The sequence below is a fragment of the Pleurodeles waltl genome, chromosome 6, assembly GCF_031143425.1.
Source record: "Pleurodeles waltl isolate 20211129_DDA chromosome 6, aPleWal1.hap1.20221129, whole genome shotgun sequence".
NCBI classification, from domain to species: domain Eukaryota; kingdom Metazoa; phylum Chordata; class Amphibia; order Caudata; family Salamandridae; genus Pleurodeles; species Pleurodeles waltl.
Window position 1 is genome coordinate 1,640,957,188 of NC_090445.1, and position 24,342 is coordinate 1,640,981,529.

The following is a 24,342-nucleotide window of genomic DNA, read 5'->3' on the forward strand; positions in this document are numbered from 1 at the left end:
CATCCAGCTCACAGAAAATACCTCAGGTTCGTCATAGCAGGAAAACATTACCAGTTCAAAGTTTTGCCTTTCGGCATGACCTCTCCAAGAGTGTTCACAAAATGTCTAGCAGTAGTAACAGCCTTCTTAAGAAGACAACAAATTCACGTCTTTCCATATCTAGACGATTGGTTAATAAATTCAAGCAATTTTCTACAATGCCAACAACACACTCAGTATGGAATAGAAACCCTGCATACACTAGGGTTCACTCTAAATTATCAGAAATCACACCTTCAACCAGCACAGGTACAACCTTACCTAGGTGCTGTTCTAAATACTCAAAAAGCCCTAGCATATCCAAATACACAAAGGACACAGGCTTTCCAAAATCTCATCCCACATATACAACCAAATCAACAATACACTAAGATTTGTCATGAAAATTCTCGGGATGATGGCATCTTGCATAGCCATAGTTCCACTTGCAAGACTAAACATGAGGCCTTTAAAACAATGACTCTCACAACAATGGTCTCAGGCACACGGTCAACTTCAAGATCTAGTGTTGATGGACCACCAAACGCACATGTCCCTTCAATGGTGGAATCTCAGCAATCTAATTAAGGGGCGGTCATTTCAAGACCCTTTGCCTCAGACCATAATAACAACAGATGCATCAATGATAGGCTGGGGAGCTCATCTAAACAATCATACCATTCAAGGGGGATGGGATCCCAAACAGAAACAATTTCACATAAACCACCTAGAATTATTGGCTGTGTTCCTTGTCCTAAAAGCGTTTCAACCCTTTCTCAAACAGAAGACTGTTCTGATTAAAAAAGACAACATGACGACCATGTATTACCTCCAAAAACAGGGCGGGAGACATTAATCTCAACTGTCTCTGCCTGTCTCTGCTAACCCAGACAATATGGAAATGGGCAATTCACAATCACATTCATCTTTTTTACATTGTCTATTCCTGGAATCTATTCTGCTAATAGATCAATCAGTTAGTGGATCTCCTAAGCAGGAATCACCATCAAACTCACGAATGGGAGATTCACTCCAAAGTACTTCAAAAGTACTTCCAAAAGTGGGGAACTCCAGAAATAGACCTATTCCCAACAGGCGAAAACGCAAAATGCCAAAACTTTGCATCCAGACACCCACATCCCCTGTCCAAGGGCAATGCTCTATGGATCAATTGGTCAAGGATATTTGCTTTCGCTTTTCCCCCTCTCCCGCTCCTTCCTTTTCTGGTCAGCAAACTACGTCAGACATTTCTGACCATGATACTCATAGCCCCAACATGGGCACTTCAACATTGGTACACAATACTCCTAGACCTGTCTCTAGTACCTCATTCCAAACTCCCAAACAGACCAGATTTGTTAACACAGAACAAACACCAATGCTCTCAATTTAGCAATTTGGCTCCTGAAGCCATAGAATTTGGTTACCTAAAACTTCCATCTGAATATATGGAAGTGATTAAGCAGGTACGTAAATCTACTATTAGACAATGTTATGCTAACAAATGGAAAAGATTTGTCTACTACTGTCAATCCAAAAACACTGATCCGCTTACAGCATCTATACAAGATATTGTATGCTACTTACTTCATTTGCAAAAATCAAATTTAGCTTTCTCATCCATCAAAATCCACCTTACTGCAATATCTGCGTATTTACAAACTATTCAGCACACTTCTCTAGTCAGAGTTCCCGTTATTAAAGCTTCATTGAAGGATTAAAATGCATTATTCCATCTAGAACACCACCTGTTCCTTCTTGGAACTTAAATATCGTACTTACCAGACTCATGGGCCCACCCTTTGAACCCATGCACTCTTGTCAAATTCAATTTTTAACATGGAAGGTTGCCTTTCTTGTAGCGATTACTTTTTAACAAATTTGCAGGCACATCTCTTTATATTCTTATACTCTATCACTCCTTCCTTCATCCTTAGCAGGAAAACAATCTAACAGTAGAGTCGATGGACATGCACACTGGAACCGAGAGGAGGAGTCACTCGATCCTGTGACTCCGAAAAGACTTCTTCGAAGAAAAACAGATGTCGTAAGAGCTATGCATAGCCTGTGAATCTGCAACACTACATGCCACAAACAGATATATAATGGGTAAGTGACATTTTCCATGCACTGCATGGACATCTTCTTTTCTTACTATATATATATATATATATATATATATATATATATACACGCATACATATACACAGATTTCTTCACTCTTTACTTCACCCTCCTGCGGGAAAATGATCTAACAAAGGACTCCATCCCCATGCGTACTATGACCGAGAGGAGGAGTGACTCGATCTTCTCACTCGAAAAACCTTCTTTGAAGAGAAACAACTTGTAACACTCCGAGCCCAACACTAGATGGCGGACTTATGCAAAGCATGTGAATCTGCAGCACTACATGCCACAATTATATATATATAACCTCTTTATTTACAGGCATTTTTATAGTTTGTCATAGATTCAGTAGGTTTGAATGTATATTATATTTTGTGTGCCTTACATAACGTGATATGAGTGATATGGTGTTGAGAAGTTTATTATATGTAATTAGTGTACCGGTTATCATGGTCATGCTTTATAATTCCCAAAATGGAGTTGAATGCGTGTTTCAATTAAGTTAATAAAATTATCTGATAGAGCCATCTAGTTGCACATTTCTTTGCTTAGAATTGCCCCAGGCGTCAGTCGAGGTCCAGAGATTTTTCTCGAGTGCTGGTCGATGGTGGCAGGCAGCTGTCCTGTTCAGAGTCAGACTGCCCACAATTGAGGCGCATGGCCTCATAAAAATAATTAAATTGGGCAAGGGGTCTCTCCGGCTCTCGAACTCGGGGAGGCGTGGAGTTGGCCCAGACACAGGCTCCGCAGAAGGAGGCCTAGATTGACAGTGCTCCCTTGTCTCTAGTCTGACAGACTAGATGAAGTCTAAGAAAGTTTTGCTTTCTTTTACTACTTCTTATGCCTCAACTTACCTGAGGACTTGGAGTGGGACAACAAAAAGGGGGGCTTCGCGATCAATCCTGAGACCTTCCTCTTGGCCGAGACCAGGACTTATGCTGAGCTTCAGGCCGCCATCACCATTAGGGACCTTTCCCTCAAAGCCTTCGGATTCATGGCCTGGCACTTGGAGCTTGACTTCGGGTCGTGATTGCGCTCCAGACACCGAAGGCATACGAGGTGCGGGTCTGTCACGGACATCGCCAGATGGAAGGAACCACAGGACTTGATCCCAGTCTTATGTGAAGACATACCTTGACCACCCGGCGTAGAGATACTCGAAAAAGCTTAGATAAAACATTCGCCCCCACCCACAAAGACCTGGGTTTAATCCATCATTTTTTTGGGGTGAATGTTTGCATTGTTCAACATTCCGTCCATCATCTGCTCTTTTTGTCTTTGTTGTCCTCAGTGGGAAGGGTATGTCCAGACGTGGGTCTCGTGCTCACTGCTCTACTGGATTCAAGCTAGCCTGGTTGGTGAGGGGTGATACCCCAAAACCAGTCCCAGGATGCTTGTTTCCGGTCTAGTGAGAATCTGGCAGTTCGAGCTGGTTGGTTCCCACTGGGAACAGGGTCAAGGCTGATTTGCATATTGCTGGGTCCGAACTGGGGTGGCGGGCAAAAAAACGATGGATTAAACCCAGATCTTTGTGACTGGGTGGGTGAATGTTTGCATTGTTCAGCATTCTGTCCATCATCTGTTCATTTTTCCCTAATGTTGTGCGCAGCATTAGGGAAAATGCTGTCCATCATCTGTTCATTTTTCCCTAATGTTGTGCGCAGCAGCAGATTGTCGACCCCTAGTGGGTTGCGTACAAGGCTTGCACTAGACCAAGGCTTTCAGCCAACTCGTACTGCACTTATCTGACCACAGCAGGGTGGACACAGGCACTGAAACCATCCTCCTGGTGAGTTACACATCTGGCCAAAGGATTCGTAGCCAAGTGCTTCTGTGGTTACCCACCTGCACTTGTACACTGTGCACTTCATGTGTTAGGCACCTGTAGTGGGTTGGACGCATGGCCTCAGTACCTGTTGCCAATCCCAACTGCACATGGCAAAAGGCTGTGAACAGTGGGGGTAGGATAGAGTTTCAAAGTGGATGTGGTATATGATTTAAAAAATGTGAGTTAATTACTGAGCAAACCAAGTTTAAGATAAAAATATGGTTACCCATGGTTAGCTTTAGTAATAGCACCCTAATACTTGATTATTAAAGGTATAACTTTGCATTGTTTATAAGGTACAGAATCCTACTTGGTCAGTTTAACCTAATAGTGAGAGCCAAATTTTCTGCACTTATTCAATGTATATACTTAAAAGAAACCTCAGCTGTTCACTTAAAAATCCACAGTTAAAGAACAATTATGGTTACAAATTAAAAATGAATGTTATGGTTGGCTGTGCAATCCATAGCTCACACAACAATTGTGTAAACCATAACTGGTACAACGGTTGCATTGCTTATAACCATGCACTAAGCGACATCAAAAAGTACAATATAATCACAAAATAGTAGTACTTTCATAGTCCTTTCTTTCATAGTTTTAAGGACAATGAGATATTACACCTCATTTGTAAGATTTAAGGCGTTAGTAATCATCTGTTGCATCAAGGATGATATCATGAGCATTGCATTTAGTGTGCGAGTAATGGCTGTATGGATTGTGGAGCTAACAATAATTTGTACCTTTTCTTAACCATAATTGTACTTAAACTTTTTAGATTGAGCATAGCAGCGCTCAAGCGCTGCTTTTCAACATGTTATCTGTCTGTGGGCTTTAACCACGCCCACCTCACGCTCATCACTTTCATTTGTTCTTGGGCTTGCCTTGCAAAAATCCCTTAATGTAATTGGTAAATGCTTTACGATTGTCCCGCCTTGAGGCTGTTTTGTCATGCCTTGCAGACCGATCCTGTTACATGGATAATTGCATCATTGCAGATATACTTCAGCGTGGGCTAGCTATTTTTCTTTTGTGTCTCCCTTTCTCGCTCCATGGCAGCCATGGCGCTCACATCGTTTCCAGCACCAACAGTGCAACTTCATTGGCGGCATTGGAGCGCTTGTCACATTGTCCACACTGGGCCAGATGTATACGTTTTTGTTTTGCGACTCAGTTCGCATCCATTTGGGAATCACAAATTGCAAGTCACCAAACAAAATGTACAACAGTGTTAAGCACACTGTTAGTGGTTCCCAATGTGGTCCAAAGACCTACCTCATCAATGTTCATGAGGTAAGTCGCAATTTGCGACCCCATTGGGAACGGCAGCACTCCCAGGGATGGTGGCTTGCTAGGACCACCATGTCTGTGACTGTTTTTTAAAAGGAAAATGGTATGCATTTTTTTTCTTATTTTTTTGAGTAGGAAGTGGTCCATGGTATGCAAGATGCAGATGAATGCAAAGGTTTTATGTACCAATCGCCAATATGGAGGGCTACATTGTTAGATCAGTCAATTGCAGACTGGGCTAGAGGAGAATCTGTATTGTTTGCCTGCTTGGAAATAAACTTAGAGGTTGTTGTCCACTGCTCGCTTTTAATGAGATCACAGTAACCCACTAGACCAGGCTCCTGGATGATATTTCTGATGTCACTTTTGATACATTTGGGTGGTTTTGAGTAGTACTTTGGGCGAAGTCATGTTCGAATATCTAACCTTTAACTGTTGAACTTGTGTGTTTGAAATGTAACCATTACGTGTATTTTTATGCCATGCCAAGCTAATGAAAATTAAATGTGGCGGAGTAAAACATTTGGAGAAAGTGTACCAAAATACAAATACACGTTAATAGTACAGTGCAAAGCTAAGATTCCCCGTTATTACAATGGTGCAGCCTAACTTTACAAGTCATTATATTCTATTTCATAGATTGCATGTTACGATTGCTTTACTGGGATCGTCAATTCAGGGCATACTCACGAGGTCAGTTAATGCAGTTTTATGTTTATGTACGGATTTAGTAGGTTGTGCGCTGGTGCTGGTTTATCGTTTTGTTTATAACTTCTAAACATGAAAAACTATGTATGCAGATCCATAGGGAGAAAGCATGTTATATATAAAGATTGTTTAGGGAGGACTGTGTCAACGTGACCTCTCCCAACACTCAACAGCATATTACATTTAGGATATCTGTACGTGTACTATATATACACTTTGAGATTAGTAAATAGGAATCTAAGGTTGAACCCAATTCAAACTCAGTAAAGTCACACAGCTTGTCAATGGTTAAAAAAAAATAATCAACATTTAGACTTCTGAAAGGACAGAAGTGTATAATAGGTAAGTAGTGTAGGGTGTGGAATGGCGAAGAGTGGTATTTCAAAAGCACATTCTGGGGAACTAAAAAAAAAAGTTGGGAGAAAGTAGAAAAGACCAGCGGAAGAGAACATGAGAAAGGGGGTCAGCAGAAAGGGTGCATACAGTTGAACGCCAGCACAGCAAGGCAACTGACTGCAGAGGTGAAAGACTAACATTTATGAGATGGGAAAGAGAACAGGAAGATTGGCGACTAAACGTGCAATTTGCAATAGGTGGTTTAGATTTTTCTTACTGTACGACTGTATTTTTGTTATTTGTAAACCATTGTTTGGTAGGTTATTCGCTGCTGTTCCTCTATCTTAAACGTTTAGTTCACATTTTTTCTATCCAAGTCACACGTTCACAATTTTGGAACCACATGAATCTTTACATCTGTTAATCATTTCGAGGTTTCCGATGACAAGATATTTAAAGCCTAAATTTTTTCAAAATACATGATCATTGTTTCAGTGCTTCCTTTGGAGCAAGCAAATATTTTTTGTTTTGGCACTGCTTAGTGTTCACTAAGTTCAAAACGTGGTAATACTAGTAAACTCAAATTTACTTTCGCACGTTTTTTTGACCATACATTGAATAAGTGCAGAAAAATTGGCTCTCACTATTAGGTTAAACTGACCAAGTACGATTCTGTACCTTCCCTTGGCACAAATGTTAAAACAATGCACAGTTATACCTTTAATAAACAAGTCATGCCATGCACTCAAATTCCCATAACTTCTTTTATCTTTCTATCGCTTTGACATTGAGGGTAAGCCGATTAACTGGAAGGAGCCCTAGACAGTGAAATCTGTCTTGTTGATAGGACTGTTTTTTTTTCTTCTGATAGGTGCTCTTATGTTAAAGTATTTTCCTTCGATCATGGTTTGTTAAACACGGATTCTAATTACTTTAGTTCTGATTAGTTTGTAGTGCATGTGGTTCAAATGTAACAATTTGGTGGCTCTTTATAATTCTTCAAGAAGGCTCTTTGTTTTCAAATACATGCAGACAAATGGAAGCAAGATGGCTGATTTTACTTTAAAAGAAAGCAATATACTCAGTAATTGCAGGTGTGTTCAACCATAAAAAAATGTTTGCTTTCAAAATAGATGGTACTCACATATTTGCGCCTGCCAATCTATTACCTTGGATGGGTGCGGAATTACAACTTTCACAATTCTCAAGAGTTTGCAGAAGTAGGCATGGAAGCTGCAACCGTTGTAGGTTTCAAGGTGTACTCCTAACAAACATTTGGGAATTCATTTGTTTCTGCCATGTGAATGAAACTTCACTGGTTTAAACTTTTATTTCCTTTTTTCTCAAATAATGAAATATTTTCCCCATGGGTAAACTGTTCTCTACAGCCCCAACGTTTGTAGACCATCTATTCACCTGTCATGAGTAAATGTTAATGTGCAGATTCCTTTCCTTAAAATATCACTCAAGTGCCAGAATGAATCTGGAGGTTTTGTCATAGCATTGCTTCCATGCACCTTCAGGTGATGTCTAACCACTCTTCTTTGCCTCTATACTGCTTTGGAAGTGAAGGAGAAGAGTCTCAAAAAAGCCACCCCTACAGGTTGACAATAGCTCTCTCCTTTTCGTTGCTTCAGGAGGGGATTCGGGGCTTCCCTCCCAGCGTGTCTGTTTATGAGTCCAAACTTTTGTACAGTGTGCTAAGTAATGATGTCTCTGCAGAAAAAGACTGGATTCAAACTGTGCCACAACTGTTGGAAGCAGATGCCAGTCATGGATCTGCACAAGCTGTGCTTTTGGTCCCTGGCTCAGGACACGACTGTCTTGTGACAGTGTACCTAAATGCTTCAGAAGGCAGTTCAAGACCAGCAGGCAAAGTCGTGTGTCCTCAAACAGAACAAGAAGTCCCAGGCTTCAAGTAAATCCTGTTCTAAGTTGCTGGCCTGTTCCAGGGCATTGGACCACTCCAGGTACTGCAGCACATCCCACTAGAAGACCTCTGATAATGCAGAGTCCGAATGCAAGCATAGAAAGCGAAGGGTTATTGAAACCCTTCCCATCACTTGGACTCCGAAGAGAGGGAGCAAGGGTTTTGATAGGTCAGTCGCACTCAGTGGTGGTCATGGACCATGAACCTGATTCCTCAGTTGATTTAAACATGCCCTGATTTTTTTGGGCCATAATCGATCCCTCAGCAGATGGGGCTCTCAAAAAAGCCATACTGCAAATTTTCATTGCCCTCCCAGAACCCTGTAGAGCATCTTCGGTGCTATAAAATCGGAGGACTCACCATTTGGTTTACCGGTGACAGCGTCTCCTGCATCGTCTGACATTGTACAGAATTGTAGAGACTTCTACTTCAGTCCCAGGGTCTGCATCGATTCCCACCACCCTGATGCCAGTGACCATGTTGGATCCTCAAGCTGTGTATTTCAGAGCTTGACTGATGTCAACGCTATGAGATTACTAAAGCACAACCCACAGTCATGCACCCTGACTCTAAGCCTGTACCTCTCCTGTGTAACAACTATCAACGTAGGCTCCATTATCTTTTTGGCTCAGACTTTGATCCTTTGCCTCGCAGGTTTGAACCCCAGGATATTGATAATGGTGGGGAGTAGTGCCAGCTCCACCCTTGTTACACTAATGGCTCCTTATTAACAAAATATCAATAGCTTTGATAGCTTCCCTCACCCCCACCCCCCTGACAGAGCTTGATTGCACATATGGATCACCAGCAAAAGAAGGTGTCTCATTTGCAGTATTGGTTTTAGAGCAACCAAAGTACTAAGACCAATATAAATATTTTGATGGAAATTCTACAGCCTAGGCCAGCAGCATTTGAGCCCTTACTTTTATTTGACACCCTCACGGATACTCTGGTGGCTACTTAGTCAAAATCATGTTCTGTCTGCTTGTGAACAGGTAAGTGGCCACGTGTCATAGACTGGCCCCGGTGACCTGGATTTTCTAACCAAGCACCCTAATCCAGATATTCTTAATGAACAGACCTCAACCAATAAGGTGAAGCCTAGCTAATTTCCATCCATACTTCCAATAGAGAATCCAAAAGGACTGATGCCTTTGACAAACACATGCTTTCTTCCTACAGTCTGGCACTGTGTTCTATAAACTCCTTCTGTTGGAGTAGTATGCACATGTCCATTAGGACATAGCCACCAAGATCTCTGGCAGTTCCAGAGGCCCTTAGGGGGGATTGTTGGCCGAGACAATACATGATGGGCAGGACACGACCAAGTAAGTTGTCTGCGCAGGTCTGGATACCATGAATTCCCATTGAAGCGCTGTTGGTACTAGTGTTGTCCTTGGCAGACATGCCCGAATGAGCTCCACTTGGTTGTCTGGAGATAATCAGGCTTTACTAGTGGACATGCCTTTTGATGGATCTTGCCTCTTCAGAGTGTAGGCAGGCTTTGCTTAGGAGTCCTTTAAGCACAGCAGAGCTACATTGTATTCCTTGAGGCTGTTGACCCCTGCCAAACAATTTCTGCATCAGTCCTTGAAATGTAGGGGCTATTCCAGAAGGCTGGCAGCGAGGCAAAGTCAGCCTTCACAACCAGTGATTAAGCAGACAGTCTAGTGCTTTCAAGGCTGTTGCGGTTGATTATTATATATTTTTTATTTTTTTTATTTTAGGCAGCATCTGGGCCAGCTGGAGTACCAGTCTTCCAACTCCTGCCTTGCTAAAACTGCCAACAATCCACTTTTGTTTGCACTTAGTAGTGCATTCCCTGCCAGTGTGAGGCAAGATCTGAAACTTTCTCCTGGGTTGGTGCTATATCACTTCCAACAGATGGGTCATGCACATTTTTTTAAAAGGTTATGTCCTACCTTTTCAATTTTCCCCGACAAGGTGCGCCTGTTGCTCTTTAAGTGTGCCGTAGAGTCAGTGCCAGACTCTAATAAAGGTGGGGATTCTTACTCTCCATATTTCCTGTTGTCAAAAAAGGACAAGGCCCTTTGGCATAGGCTTGCCCTTCGACCCTTGTATGCCTTTCAGCAGAAGGACAGAGTCAAAATGCTCACATTGAGTGTCTGTTCTTGACATCTGCCAGGGTGCGTAGTGGGCGTTCGTGCATTTGTTCACAAACCACTATTGCCTTGACATCCTGGTCCCACAGGAAGTAGGTTTGATCCTCTTTGACCTGCAAGCCTTTTTGGTCTGAGCCCACATAACAGACCCTCCAGCTTGGCAAGGTACTGCTTTGGCGCCTTTTCTAAAGTGAAGCATCCGCATTTAGAAGTATCCATCAGAGGACCAAGTTACTTAGCTTTGTAATGATCTTACTGATGTATACACTCTCTAACCATAGTTTTCTCATTTCCGTCATGCCTTCCTGTTCTGTGGCGTGGCCTCTTTACTCAGTACCAATTTAGGACCTTTTTAGAGTCACACACTTACACCAGCAGTTGTTCATGCGTCCGGTCTGAGGTGCAGAAAGGGAGAAGACAAAAACTGATGTCAGTACGCGTATTCCTTGCTCCTTCACTTCGCAGCTGTATAGAACCAAAGCAGTGCATGGGGAAATCTCCAGATGCAGTCTGGTAACTTGGTGATGCTCTAAGGCGAGGAATCTGCAGGTAGAGTATCCACCAGAAAAAGCATTAATAGAGGTTGGTAATTTGTTAATCTTTTCCAGGGAGGAAATGTGTTTGAAGAGAAGTTTTTGAATACCCTTAAATATGTAAGTTCATGAGGGAGTGCTAATACCACAGAGCATACTAGCCCTAGAACAGCCACTTCTGGCTTACATCCAGCCCTTGTGAGTAGGTTTGCTGACATAATAATAGTCATGTGTGTACATTTTTTTAAAGTGTAAACTAACTTTCGAACTTGCAAGCAAAAGTTGCTTGTGCAGGTAGGCCCTACCATTTTGAATCTGACAAGATTTTGTAGAGTTTGCCTTATATAAATGTAGTCATTGATACAGTGTTTGGTATATGTTCACAATTAGAGTAAACTAGAAGCTTATGGCACAGTGAGATGAAGTGACCTACCCAAAAGGTATACAGTGTGGTCAAAAGGGGAATGCCATAGTGCTGCTGATCTACTTCATCCTCGGTTTGCAACTAGGGTACTAGACCACAAGATGATTTTTAAGCCGGTTTACAGCATCATGTTGTAAAGTGGTGTGAATGCATCACTGTTAACTTTCCAGCACAATTCACAAGATGCTGCCTCAGAAACTAAAGTATGAGAGCGCAATGATGCAGTTAGAGCAGTGATACAATTACAGCAATGATCTGTCCCAAGCTGTCCTATAATCTTCGTTGTTACATAGTGAATGTGCTGGCAAATTTAGAGTCCTATTGTAATGTGAAAATTAGCCTTGACCGAACTCATTCTTAAATCAAGCCTCTGCATATCCAGAGCTTGAGAATATTCAAATATTAGACCTAAATAAAGCCATGATGTTATCAGTCTGCTATAATTGTTTTGCGGTTTTATATAGCATGAACCTAACCCGAAGGTTTTGAAGCGCTTTACATGAGCACCTATTACTTTACACAAGGACCCATTAATTTTTGTTAGGCATGGGGAGATTAAGTGATTTGCCAGGAATCACAGGATGTTGAGCCAACGCAGAGACTCAAACCTGGTTCACTCGCTCAAATGTCTGCAGCTCTGGCTGTTACGCCACATCCTCTCCTAAACACTCCCAATTGGAAGGGTGGCATTATTGGAGCCTTAATAGAATCCATCCCTTGACCTAAATTAAGCCTTGGCATAACCATTGACCCTATCAGCGCTGTATTAGAACATTTCCATACTATGGCACCAAAGAACCTTTTTTTAATTTTTCTTTCTACACCTTTTCCCGAGTGCAGATTGTATATTCTCCATCTTCCCTGTGTGCACTGAAATAATTCACAACAAGCCAAGCCTCAGACTAATAACGTGGGAAGACATTTACTGAATGTTTATCATTTTGAAGGCCTTCAGATCAGAAAGGAAGTCTAGGTTTGTAGTTTTGCATGAGGTGATGCTTTTGGACCCCTGAAATCCAAGACCGGGACATCGAAGTTCTGATTTGGGTTTACCAGTTTTGCTCTGTTAGAAAGAACCCTTTGGCAAACTGAAGTCTGCAAGGGTATTGCCCTTATGCAAAGTGTATATTGATACAGGACTGTGAGTGATTTTGTCTGAAACGCTTCTTACTAATTTTTAATAATTTTTATGCTTATAAATGCACTCATTTCATTTTTAAAATTGCGGTATGTCTCTTTTAATACTGAGGCATACGCATGTGTGGCTTTCTCTTGCGTGGGGTAACAATGGAAAGATAGGAACCGGGGGCTTTTTGGGACATTCGAGTCTGGGTATACTTTTACAATAGTGCGCCCTCCTGCTGTTTTGGGGCGTGCAGGAGAAACTTTCTCCTTGGCTGTGTCTAGAGCCTGCCCATCAGCCCAGAGGCGAGTGCCATTTTGGTCGGCGTTCTAGCTTCCTTGCATCACGCCCTTAATGAGGACCGGTGGACAGAGGTGCACTAAAGGCAAGTCCGTCTGGGGCCAGGGGCTGAAAGGGTTGAATTATACCTCGAAAACCTTAAAAAGCTTCAACTTCTTCCTGGAGAAAGCATGCAATCACTCGTAAGTACCTAATAGTGTGTCCAGTAAATATCACGGATGTGGGTATACTTTATGCTCAGATTATTTCAATAGGGTAATTTCTGTTGAAAGTCCTCAACCTTTGCCCTTCCTGGTAAATACGAACTCCAGGAGCTCGTGTAACACTCTCTGGACCATGTTCCTTATTAGTTGTAGATCTTTGCCTAAACATAGACTGGAGCTATTTGCCCTTCTGGAAGGCCTGCAACCTGCAGACATCTTCCTTACGGAAACGTAGTTAAATGAGGAAAGTGGGCCTTACGTTGCGCCTGCGCTTCCCCCTGGTTATACAATAGTAAGACATGACAGATTAGGAAAGAAAGGGGGAGGGGTTGCTATTGTGTTTAAAGTTAATTTGGAATGCAGCCCCACCCCTATACTGATTGCATATTGTGAACATTCAGTGTTTTCTATGAAGCTCTCACATTCTTTCACTTTCTCAGGCCTACTTTTATACAGACTTCCTGATCCTGCCACAGGTTTCATACAGATTATTCTGGAAATTGTGGTGTCCCAGAGTCTGAACTCAGCAAATTTTACCTTGTTGGGTGATTGAAATATTAATCTAGACGAATCCTCTTGCTCATCTGCACGTATTTTGCTCAATGATCTTACATCAGTACAGCTGCTGCAAGTTATCCTTCCCATCCACAATAAAGGGCATTTTATGTACACCATTTTTACTAATAAGTCTATCTTGAATAACCATGATCCTCTGCCCTTTCCTTGGACAGACCATATTTTGATCGGATTTTATATCTTAAAATCGGATACTTTGAGTCTGAAGGCCCCCCCTCTCCTACACCGACTAGACAATGGTCAAAATTCGACCATGAACAATGGATAGGGTCTGTAGCCGGGTGGGTGATGTCAATCTGGATTATAAGGCATTTGAGTATTGGATTGAAATATCACTAGACAAGCTGGTTCCCAGAAAAGTGAAGAATTCTGCCCGGATTAGAGCCACTGTACATGGTTCACTCCTGAGATTAGGTAACTTAAAAAACAATGTAAAAGAGAAGGATGGGGAGTGCATATGATGATGAGAGAAAGACTATTTATAAAAATCAAAAAAAGCTCTGAAAACCTATCAGTACACATTCAGGAAGGCCAGAACCATGGACCTTGCCATTAAGGTTGCTCAGTCTTTGAATGCCTCCAAAGAAATCTTTACAATTGTAAACTCTTTTTTGAAACCTAAAGTGGCAGGAATTTGCTAAGTTCTTCACTAATAAGGTTAATCTTACTACGATTCCTTAGGAGGAAATTCAATTCTTTCTGAGGTAAGAGGGAAGATGGTCCTTTAGAAAATCAAACTTCGCCTATTCTATCTGTCTTTCCCCAGCTAAACTGTAATGTGGTCAGGGAAGTAGCCATTACTATTAAATCTGGTTCTCCGGTGGACCCAGCTCCTGTTGATATGTTAACAGGTGGTGATATAATTTTATCTACGCTGACCACCTCGTATAATCTGCCTTTTGAAAAGGTACAAGTACCGGACCTCTGGAAGCATGACATTTTCAGTCCTTTGCTGTAAAAACCCTCCCGAGACCCGGATAAGCAGAGAATTATAGACAAATTTCTTTGCTGCCTGGCATTAGTAAGATTATTGAGAAATTGGTCAATAAGCATCTGATTAATTTCTTGGAAACTCAGAACCTTTTACATTAGACACAAGCAGGCTTCGTCTGGAGTACTGTACGGAGAATTCTCTTCTACTTGCCACTGAAGAGATACGGAAAATGTGAGATCTCCATGGTCGGCTGAACTTATTCTCCTTGATTTGAGTGCAGCTTTTGATACGGTATCCCTTCCATTGTTAGGTACAGAATAGAAGCGCTTGGAATCAAGGGTAGGGCACTAAACGGGCTGTCACCCTTTTTGGATAATAGAACTTTTCAGGTCAAAGAATGTCCTTTATTCTCAGTCATAAGCTCAAATGTGGTGCACCTCAAGGCTGATCCCTGAGTCTCTTTTCAATATTTATGTACGTCCCTTAGTGGATATTATTTGTTTTGCTGGTTTCTCAATTGTGTCTTATGTAGACGACACCCAGATTGTCATCACCTTGACTCCTAACTCAAGGGATACTTGTGATACTTTGTCTACTGGTCTGGAACAAGTACATAGTTGGATGACTAAGAGTTGCTTTAAATTGAATGGCGAGAAGACTGAGGTGATAGTGATCGGAAATAACCTCTCCTTGTGAGATCAATTTAGTGGGCCCATGTGTCTGGGGGAACGTCCCACCCTGAGAGATGGGGTTAAGAGCCCAGGAATTCCCTTTGTTAAAGATCTTATGATGGCATTCCAGGCCAGGAAGGTGACAAGAGCCCTTAAGAAATGGTCAGATGGCTCTCTGAAGAAACAATGAGAATAGTAATTCAAGGACTCATACTCTGGACTTCCCAGGAAGAGTGAATTGCCATAATCCAGTTGAGACAGAATGTCATTTGGAAGCTGCAGATTATTCTAAATGCGGTAGCCAGAGTGTTGCTACATAATCCCTAGATCTCAGTTGTCCTTGGTCAACATGCATTGGTTACCAGTAAATAAAAAAGGATGTATTTAAAAACTCTATTGTTCACAAAGTAAAATATGCACTGACACCACACATTCTTGGGCACCTCATTGCCCTTTATTGTACAACACAAGGATTAAGGTCTAATAATCAGTATCTCGTGGCCATTCTCAGGTTTTATAGAACAAGGAGAGGTGGCAAATCCTCTGCCTTCCTGGCAGCTAAGCTCTGGAACTCCATTCCTATTGAATTAAGAGCCAATCCCAACTTGCTCAGTTTTAGAAACAAACCAAAGACATATCTTTTTACATAAGCAGTGTCCCATCTTTTCCTGTTCCTGTTCGCGCTGGGAATCCCTTATGGGTAGCTGTGCGCTTTATAAACTTTGTGACATTGACATCTGGGTTGGTACCTGAATTCACTTTTAAATCCCTTTCCACATTTCTTTGATGCCTTCATCTGCTGGTTGGAAGGCTATCATGGATCAACGTAATGTGCAAGAGTTCACTCTCACAGTATGGTTTAACATTTCTACAGTCTGTATTCATCCTCGGTGCTCAGCGTGAACATAATCATGCATTTTGGCCCTCGTTATGAATAGCGTAGTAGTAATGTGGCACCCTAATACCGCCTATGTATTGCTGATACTGCATAGTATTGCTGCAACTTTGCCTAGCTAACCAGAGCTTGGCTGTTGATGTGAAAAAATAACACGCAGGGATCATGGTTTATCCACTGATTTCCAGATGTTTCCCCATTCTACAGGCAGACTTTCACCTGAATATCGCACCGGCCTTGAGCTGATTACATTTCCTGTAGCAGTAGTCCCACATCACTTAGGATCCTGATCATTCCCGAATATTTTTCAGGATATTCATTCCAGACGATAAGCGGTACAATATGCAAAGCAACGTTAATGGCAGGAATGTAAACGCATAATAAGATTCCTCGGCATATAACAGCTTTCCTATTGTGCTCCTGGTTTACAGAGGTCATTGATGCCTTGATTTTGGTTCGCATTTGGGCGATTAATCATGTATACTTGTTTTTCCCTGCGCTTTGTAGCACCAATCCCTGGTCTCCCGCCTTGGTTGATTGTCACAGCCACTGCTTCCCTCTGCCCTGTTGGCTTTAGTGGTGTAGTTAACGCAAACTTTGTTGGGTTCTCGGCTGTTCCCAACAGTTGGATGGATTACATCTCGAAATGACGTTGCTTGTTTGCAGGCTTTGACGCTTTGCTGGAAGCGGGCACAATGCATCGAATGACACACTTGGATCCCACCAGGGCACTAATCATGATATTTTGATGTATAAAATATGACTAACATTTGGCCCTGTCTGTTCTTTGAACTCTAAAACGACGCACTGAAACTGCTCTGCTTTTTTTTCTCAGTCCTGTGGACTTTTTGGTACACTTTGTACTAAGTTTGAAAATATTTCTAAGTGTTGTTGCCCCATACCCCAAATGTTGTGGCTGCATGCCCAGACTCCTTTGTAAACAGAGTTTTGTGACAGCGTGCTTCCCATCTTTGTTACTGTTTTTTCATCGGCTGCATTTCTCTTTAAAGTATTTCCCACCAACGTAAACTGCTTTTTCTAACAGAGTGAATTGGCATGAGATCAAACAAATCTAAAACCATCCTCAACATCCCACAAATATTATTTTTCTGGCAACTTTTCTCACCAAAGTTACTAGCACTCCTTGAGATCCCAGTGGCTAAATGAACCTGATGCATGAATCCAGTTACTCCCCCACAGTTACCAAAGTGTAAAGGTGTGCTTCTCATGTGTGATCACTTGCTGCTGCAGAGTGGCAATGCCACTCCTCCACTTTAGGCCCAAGTACACACATCTTGAATGAGAACACTATACCAGTAAAGGTTTATGAAATCAATCAATAGTCAAAAAATAAAAAGAATAACTAGACAGGTGTAACTTTGGTATTAACGTAGCACTAGTTCATGGTTTTACATATGTTAAAAATTCTAGTGCTGCTTATTTGCACTGCATGTGTGAACCCAACTAGAATATATAAAAACCAGGTTGCATAGGTGCGCAAAAGTGTCCTAATGGCATGTACTATTTATGCAGAAACCGACTGGACCGTATTTTTGACCTGGGAGACAATCCGTCAATGACATTACTGATACTGTCCAGCCTTTCAGCACATTGGGACGTCTCCACTTTTCAATTTACTTGGGAGATAATGTAGCCTGGTAACGAACCTGGTTGATAAGGGTTGACTAGGTTCTAATTCTTGCTTACCCATTTACCACTTTGTGACCTTGGCAAATTACTTGACACACTACATAAAGTACCATTATCAGCCATAATTGGGAGCACGTATGCGTGGGCTAAGTTCCAATATTAACGTTTGTTAAACGATAAACAGAACTAAACCTCCTTACTGTGATTACCAGACCTGATTCATGTTCTCAAATTTAGGTATACATTTGCCATTCAAATTTAGCATGTGTGCTTCATCCTGTATTTGTTTTGGACATCCTGTTGCATGCTGAAAATACATAAACACCAAATTATCTAAGAACCCAAATAGCATATGTATAAAAAGTAATGTTCGCTGGCGCTTGCACTGCAAAAGCTGTGAGTAGACAATATGGAAATCTGCTATGTTTTGGAATATTTAGTTATATGCTCGATATGCATTTGTGACTGATTCTGCCCTAAACATTGGGTCATATTAGAATTACCCGAGTATAAAGCATTTTCATGTTTTTCTTGGACTTGAACTCTGCAAGAGAATATGCCATGTAGTGACTTAATTATGCTGTGAAGTATTGCTTCACATATGGTTCTAATCATGGCTCTCTTTTTGCCTCTTTATGCGCCCCCCCTTATTCACTGCATGGTCCAGTACAGATTATTGTATTTCCATTTTATTTACCTAAATCATCTTAAAATTAAAAAAGCGCTAAATAGTTGTCAGTATTAGGAGCTGATCAATACTTTTTAGCAGTAGATTTCTCACGTTATGTATATCTTAATGCGCTAAACTTGTCACAGAGAATTCTTTCGTCAGTGCCAGTGCTCCTGCTCACCAGTAGGTGGCAGAGTATGGCTTTGTGATGCCTCAGTGGTGCCCCAGAAATGAAGAAGTGAAGTCACTCCTAAGAGCTGATATTCAGCACCTTTCTTTCTGTGCCCTTTGTCGCTGATCTGGAACTCCAGTCCCAGCTTTATCGGTATTGGACAGCTCCAAAGACCTTTTTTATGACTGACTAGGGCATGTTGTCCCTACCAAAAACTAACCAGATTAAAGCCATGCTAAGGACACAGGAAGCAGATGTTGGTCACAGACACAGACGAGTTATGCCTGTGGTGTTATGGTTCAAGTGTACTCGTATGCACCCTAAGATGATTTGGGAACGGAAGGCATTGTTCCTGCTCTATTCCTGGTCATGGGCCTGAATGCAGTCATGAGTCCCTGCTCCTGTGAAAAGTCAACTTTCTACAACAAAAAAATAAATCTCCAGGAAGTCAAAGTTTAGTCATAAGTTTAAGAAGGTCAAGCGGGACTCAACCCCATCCCGCCACTCAGTCTACAAATAAGGTGCGAGGGCGTCTGGATAAAAAACACACTCCCCCATTGTCTCCTGAGTCTGAACTGGTCCCACACTGCATCCTGATGCCTGCTGAGTTTCCGGGGACATAATCTACCCTGAGCAAATACTGGACTTCAAAGAGCCCATGCTGTGGATTGTTGGTGTGATTTAGCCTCCCTTTGGCATGTCTTTGGGCATCATGGACCCACAGGGGTCCCTAGTTGAACTTCTGCTGGCAGGTTCAGCCCTGACCCGGTCTTCCCCCTCTGGAACCACAACTGGGCCTATACTGATTCAGTTACTGACTTCTCCAGTGTTAAGGTCCATGTTTGTTTCTTCCATGCCGTCACTGATTCCATGGGGTGAAGATCCAGTCCAGATGCCGGACATAGAACCAGTGATTATACAGCCAGATTCCAGTCTCAAACCTTTACCTCCAGTTATCATCAGCAGATGATTCTGATTTGAACCCAGTCCAAGTGACCAATATCCTTCAGGACAATGATGATGAGAAAAGGACAAAATGCTGTCTCCTCTTTATACTAAGGATGCATTGTATTTAGATTTTTAGACTCAGTGGGCAGGGCACATCCCCTAAAACTGCACAAGTCTATCCACTTGGCCACGAATGGAGAAGAGTGCTTTGTTTCCATTGGTGATTCGGAAACTGCTGAATCATTAGAATTGTAGTTGCTCACTGTTGAGATGAATACAAAACTTCAACTAGGGTCAGCTTTATCTGAACCGTTGCTGCCATTTAATGAAGCCTGGGTATATGCTGAAAGCCTTGCTTATGTTTGCTAATAAGTTGAGGGGATATCGGAGGACTCTGGTCTCCAGCGGAAACTCAACTTTGCCTCAGCCTGTTGGAGTTGAGAGAAATTCTCTTAGCATTGAAAGCCTTTTTTCTTTTTATCAAGGGAAGGCTGGTTTGGGTGTTCAGACAACAACCCTGGTAAGTGGTATTTCAACAAGCAGGGCACCGTGGGGTCATGAGTCCTGCATTTCTAGACATGGCTGGAACAGGTGGTTCAACATCTGTAAACTTCAGAGCGGACGAACATCACTGTCAATACCTAACTGATCCTGAATGACATCTACACCCAGAAGTGGTGTAAGATCTCTCCAGAGATTGGAGAGAACCTTGGTTAGATCTATCTGTGCGTCACTACTGAGAACACTCAATGTCAGCACTTCTGCATGATGGAGTTTCCAAGGCGAATCGGAGACATGTTTTGTTTAGTTTTGAAAGGAAGTCAGGCATCCATGTTAGCTTTTCTTCCAATACCACTCCTCCTTAGAATTCTCAAGAAGATCAGGAATGACCGGGCACAAGTTATTCTTTTGGCTCTGGTTTGGGCTTGGAGATTATGGGATCACAAACTCCTAAGCATGAGCATCGGTCTTTCGATTATGCTTCCTCTTTGGGAGTAACTAATGTTGCAGCAGCACGCCAGGGTCTTGTACCCAAACTTGTGCACACTCCACCTTCATGCATACATGGGTATTTAGCAGTGGCAGTTGACAGTTTTTTTCCTACCTCTTGAAGTCTGATATCATTCTGGCAGCCGTGCATCTCTCAACCAACGGTCTACACCTGCTGTTGGGACAAATTAGTGGCTTGGTGTGCTTCCAGAACTGTTTCTGCACCCTTGTATGTGGTTTTGTTGTTTGTTTTATCATTGGTCCAGCAAGGCCTTGCTTTCAACACTTTTAAAGGGTACCTTTCAGCATTCTTGCAGTTGCCGCATCAGCCCTCCTTGTTCAAAACACCAGTTATGACTCTTTTTCTCAAAGGACCACAGCATGTTACCTTCAAAACCCCTCATGCACTCAATGCATCTTTCCTGATGTGTGCACCCTTTGAGCTCTTACACATTTGTCCTCTTCATTTGTTGACCATAAAACTGCCTTTCTAGTGACCATGACATTGACTCGGAGGGTTAGTGATCTGCAAGCTCTTTCTGTGCACCCTCCTTGCACAAATTCTTCCCAGACAGACTGGTGTTTAGAACGCGTACCTTTTTCCTTCCAGAAGTGGTGGCACCCTTTCATGTACTCCAGACCATCACCTTGCCTACCTTCTTTGCTCAACCTCACCCTTTCAAAGAGGAGAAGAGACTCCACTGACTGATCCCTAAAAGAGCATTGTTGTTTTACATTGATTGTACCAGTTATTTCTGCTGGACAATTAACTCTTCATTGAGTTTGTCGGGATGAAGAAAGGAAAGGCCATATAGAAACGGGCCATCTCACAACAGATTGTACTTTGCATTAAAATTGTCTAAGCAGGAATCCCCGAGGGCCTGCAGGCTTATTCCACTAGAACCAAGACTATGACCACTGAATTAGCTCACATAGTTCCAATACTGTTCTTTGTGTAAAGGGCGGTCTCGATGTTTCAGAAGAAAACTGTCCTGTTTTATTCTTCTTACATGACTGAACAAGTTACCTAATCTTTGACGCTTTTAGATGGCGATTTAAGAGGTAGGCCTATAATTTGTTCTTCAGTTTTATACTTGTGTGTGTATTGTATTTCATACTTCTATTTATGTAGTGTATAAATGTGAAGAATTTTTTGTTTCATTAATTGAGTTTTATTCTCAATCTACACAGTGCTTTCTAGTAACTGTTCTGAGTGAGGATTGTCATGGTAAATGTCTTGCAGATCCGCCAGGTTGGTGAAGATTTAAAAAAAAAAGAGAGAAGGGTGAAAATAGTGCCAGCCTTTATTTTAACTCCCTTTGGAATGTTTGCTGTCGACTGCAGACTAAAATTCTGACTGGAATGACACCAAACATGGGATAAGATTAGAACCTCTCAGTATATATATATATATATATATATATATATATATATATATATATATATATATATATATATACATATATATATATATATATATATATATATATATATATATATATATATATATATATATATATGTGTGTGTGTGTGTTTTTATTTTTTTAAATTTTTTAATTTACCTTTTTGAAAATGTTGATGGACTTGAAATGGATACCAAGTTAGATTTAACTGTCCTGGTCTGAAAACCCAAGTCATCCACGTTCCAAAATATATTTAAGAAAAAGGAATGTGAGATTTTCTCTATCGTTCTTACCATCAAGAACTTCTCATCCATCATCGATACCAGGTCCACACACAATGCCAGGTCTCTGTGCCCAGAGGCTCTTGTTGGCTGGCCACAAGAGAGGAAAAAAATCTGTTGTGGCTACTATTAAATCTCACAGGGTTCGGTCCCTGGTTTCTGAAAAAACAAAATCGAGACATAAGAGGGCAGGCAAACTATTTTCCCGGTCCCCTGGTTTAGGTGAGGATAGCCTAAAAGAGACACCCAGTTTGTCAGTTATTATTATTATTATTATTATTTTTTATTTTTTTAAAGGGAGGGGGGTGAGTCTTAGACCCAGATGAAAGTTTTGTGAATCTGCAGTCTGGCTCTAACGTTCTCAAACTTTGCTTCAGCCTGATCTTTACTGTGGATCTCTGATGGGCTTGCAAACCCTGGAATGTGTTTGCTATACTGCAGAAGGCCCATCAAGGGCCACAGGTCTCTTGAGAAGCAAAATAATATAAAAGGGACCATCTCTCGCTTGGTCAATCAAAAGACGTGTGGCGCACGATTGCCTGCCCATGGCAAGTTGGGCAAAAGTCTTGCCCCTACACCTGACCTTGTGGCAAAACCCTGCTGTGCATGACCAAAGCACATGCCAAGTAGGGTTTGGTTGCCAACAGCATATTGAATAAATGACCTGTCCTCATGCCGTACCACGCAGCCAGACCCATCTTTCTGCATGTTTTGAGGCCATGCTCCGCGTGAGTCAGCTGCAGAATTGAAGGGAATCATTTCAAGTGGTATTTCTTCAACAAAACACTAGAAATTTATTGAACAGAGCTACAGTCAGTGAAGTTACAGTTTGGGTTGATTATAACACTTTAATAAGTGTTTTATTAAACAAATTAAATGGAGGTTCACTTAAACACAGTAAAAGTGCATTTATGTTTACAAAACATTTTAAAAACACGCATTCTTGTGTTAATTGTTCGCTCCGCAGTCTAATTCACACAACAGACATGAATCTGTACCAAATGCAATGCTCATGCCCTCCCTCTAGCTGTGACAGATTAATTTAGAGAAGTCATAGAGCTTACAGTTTAGAATACATATATTACCATTAACAGTATGAACAAGAACACTATGAATGTAGTACTTATTGGAATTGTGTATGTTATTTAATGAGGTTGTGGTCTTGTGTAGCTATATAAATTTTGTGAGGTCATAAGATGTGCATTTGGCCCGTCTCGTCACTGATTAATTTTGGCTCAGCTACCCTTTCGACTGAAAATTATTTTTATGATTTACCTATAACTTCGACACTTGCTTAGTGTAGTCGGCAAAGGGACCACCATGTCTGATTTCGTGCGGTTTCATGTACGAGCAAATAAGTGAACAAGGGGGGTGGTCCAAAAAGCCTCCATAGGAAATTATGTCCACGCTTACATCCAAAACCACTGAACCACTTTACACCAAACGGCGAATACAAATAAGAACTCTAATCAAAGCGTGTTTTTGTTGGTTTAGTGTAAATCCATTCAGTAGCTTGAGTTTTTAGCAAAGGAAAAAGATGCCAGATGGTTTAACCCTGTTGTATATCTTGTCAAATGATAAGCCATTTGTCGATTTGCTTATAGCTTTAGCAGTGTTAGACGAATATGCATGAAATTTGGCAGACACTTAGCATGCTGAGATCACTGTTGGTATTTGTAAATTTAGGCAAATCCATCAAGGGTGACTTAACAAATAATCATTTGCTAATAGGTTTGACACTGTGTGATGAATTTACACATTTGACAAACTTTTGAAAGAATTGGTCTTCCATTATGTCTCTTTTTTTATGCCAATTCATTGAGTGGGTCAATACAATTTTGGTTTGCGTATAACATTGTTTTTGGACCTGCATTGAATGGGGCAGGCAATTAGCAAGTTACACCCAGTGCTCGTATTTCAGGATTTGTGAAAATGCCAGGCAGTGATCAAAAATAAAGGGAAGAGTCCAAAGGACTTTAGATTTACGAATATTGAGATTTATGGTTGGATCGGCGCAGAATTTGGCAGAGTCGTAGCATGTTCAGCCTTCACTTGATATTTTTAGGCTTGTGGGTATCTGTCAAGGGGGGCAGTTACACAGGAGAGGGGCACAAGTGTTCATTTGCTTAAAAAACATTAGTACTGTGTGAAGAATCTGTACAAAGGTTTCCTGAAGCATGGAAGGCTTATTGGTATGTCACGTTTTGTG

At 41.5% G+C, this 24,342-nt stretch overlaps 1 protein-coding gene across 3 annotated transcripts in view; it reads left to right on the forward strand.

Annotated features, from left to right (window-relative positions):
* RABGAP1 (RAB GTPase activating protein 1) overlaps positions 1-24,342 on the forward strand; it is an 885,283-nt gene that overhangs the window by 486,492 nt on the left and 374,449 nt on the right. The window lies entirely within an intron of this gene.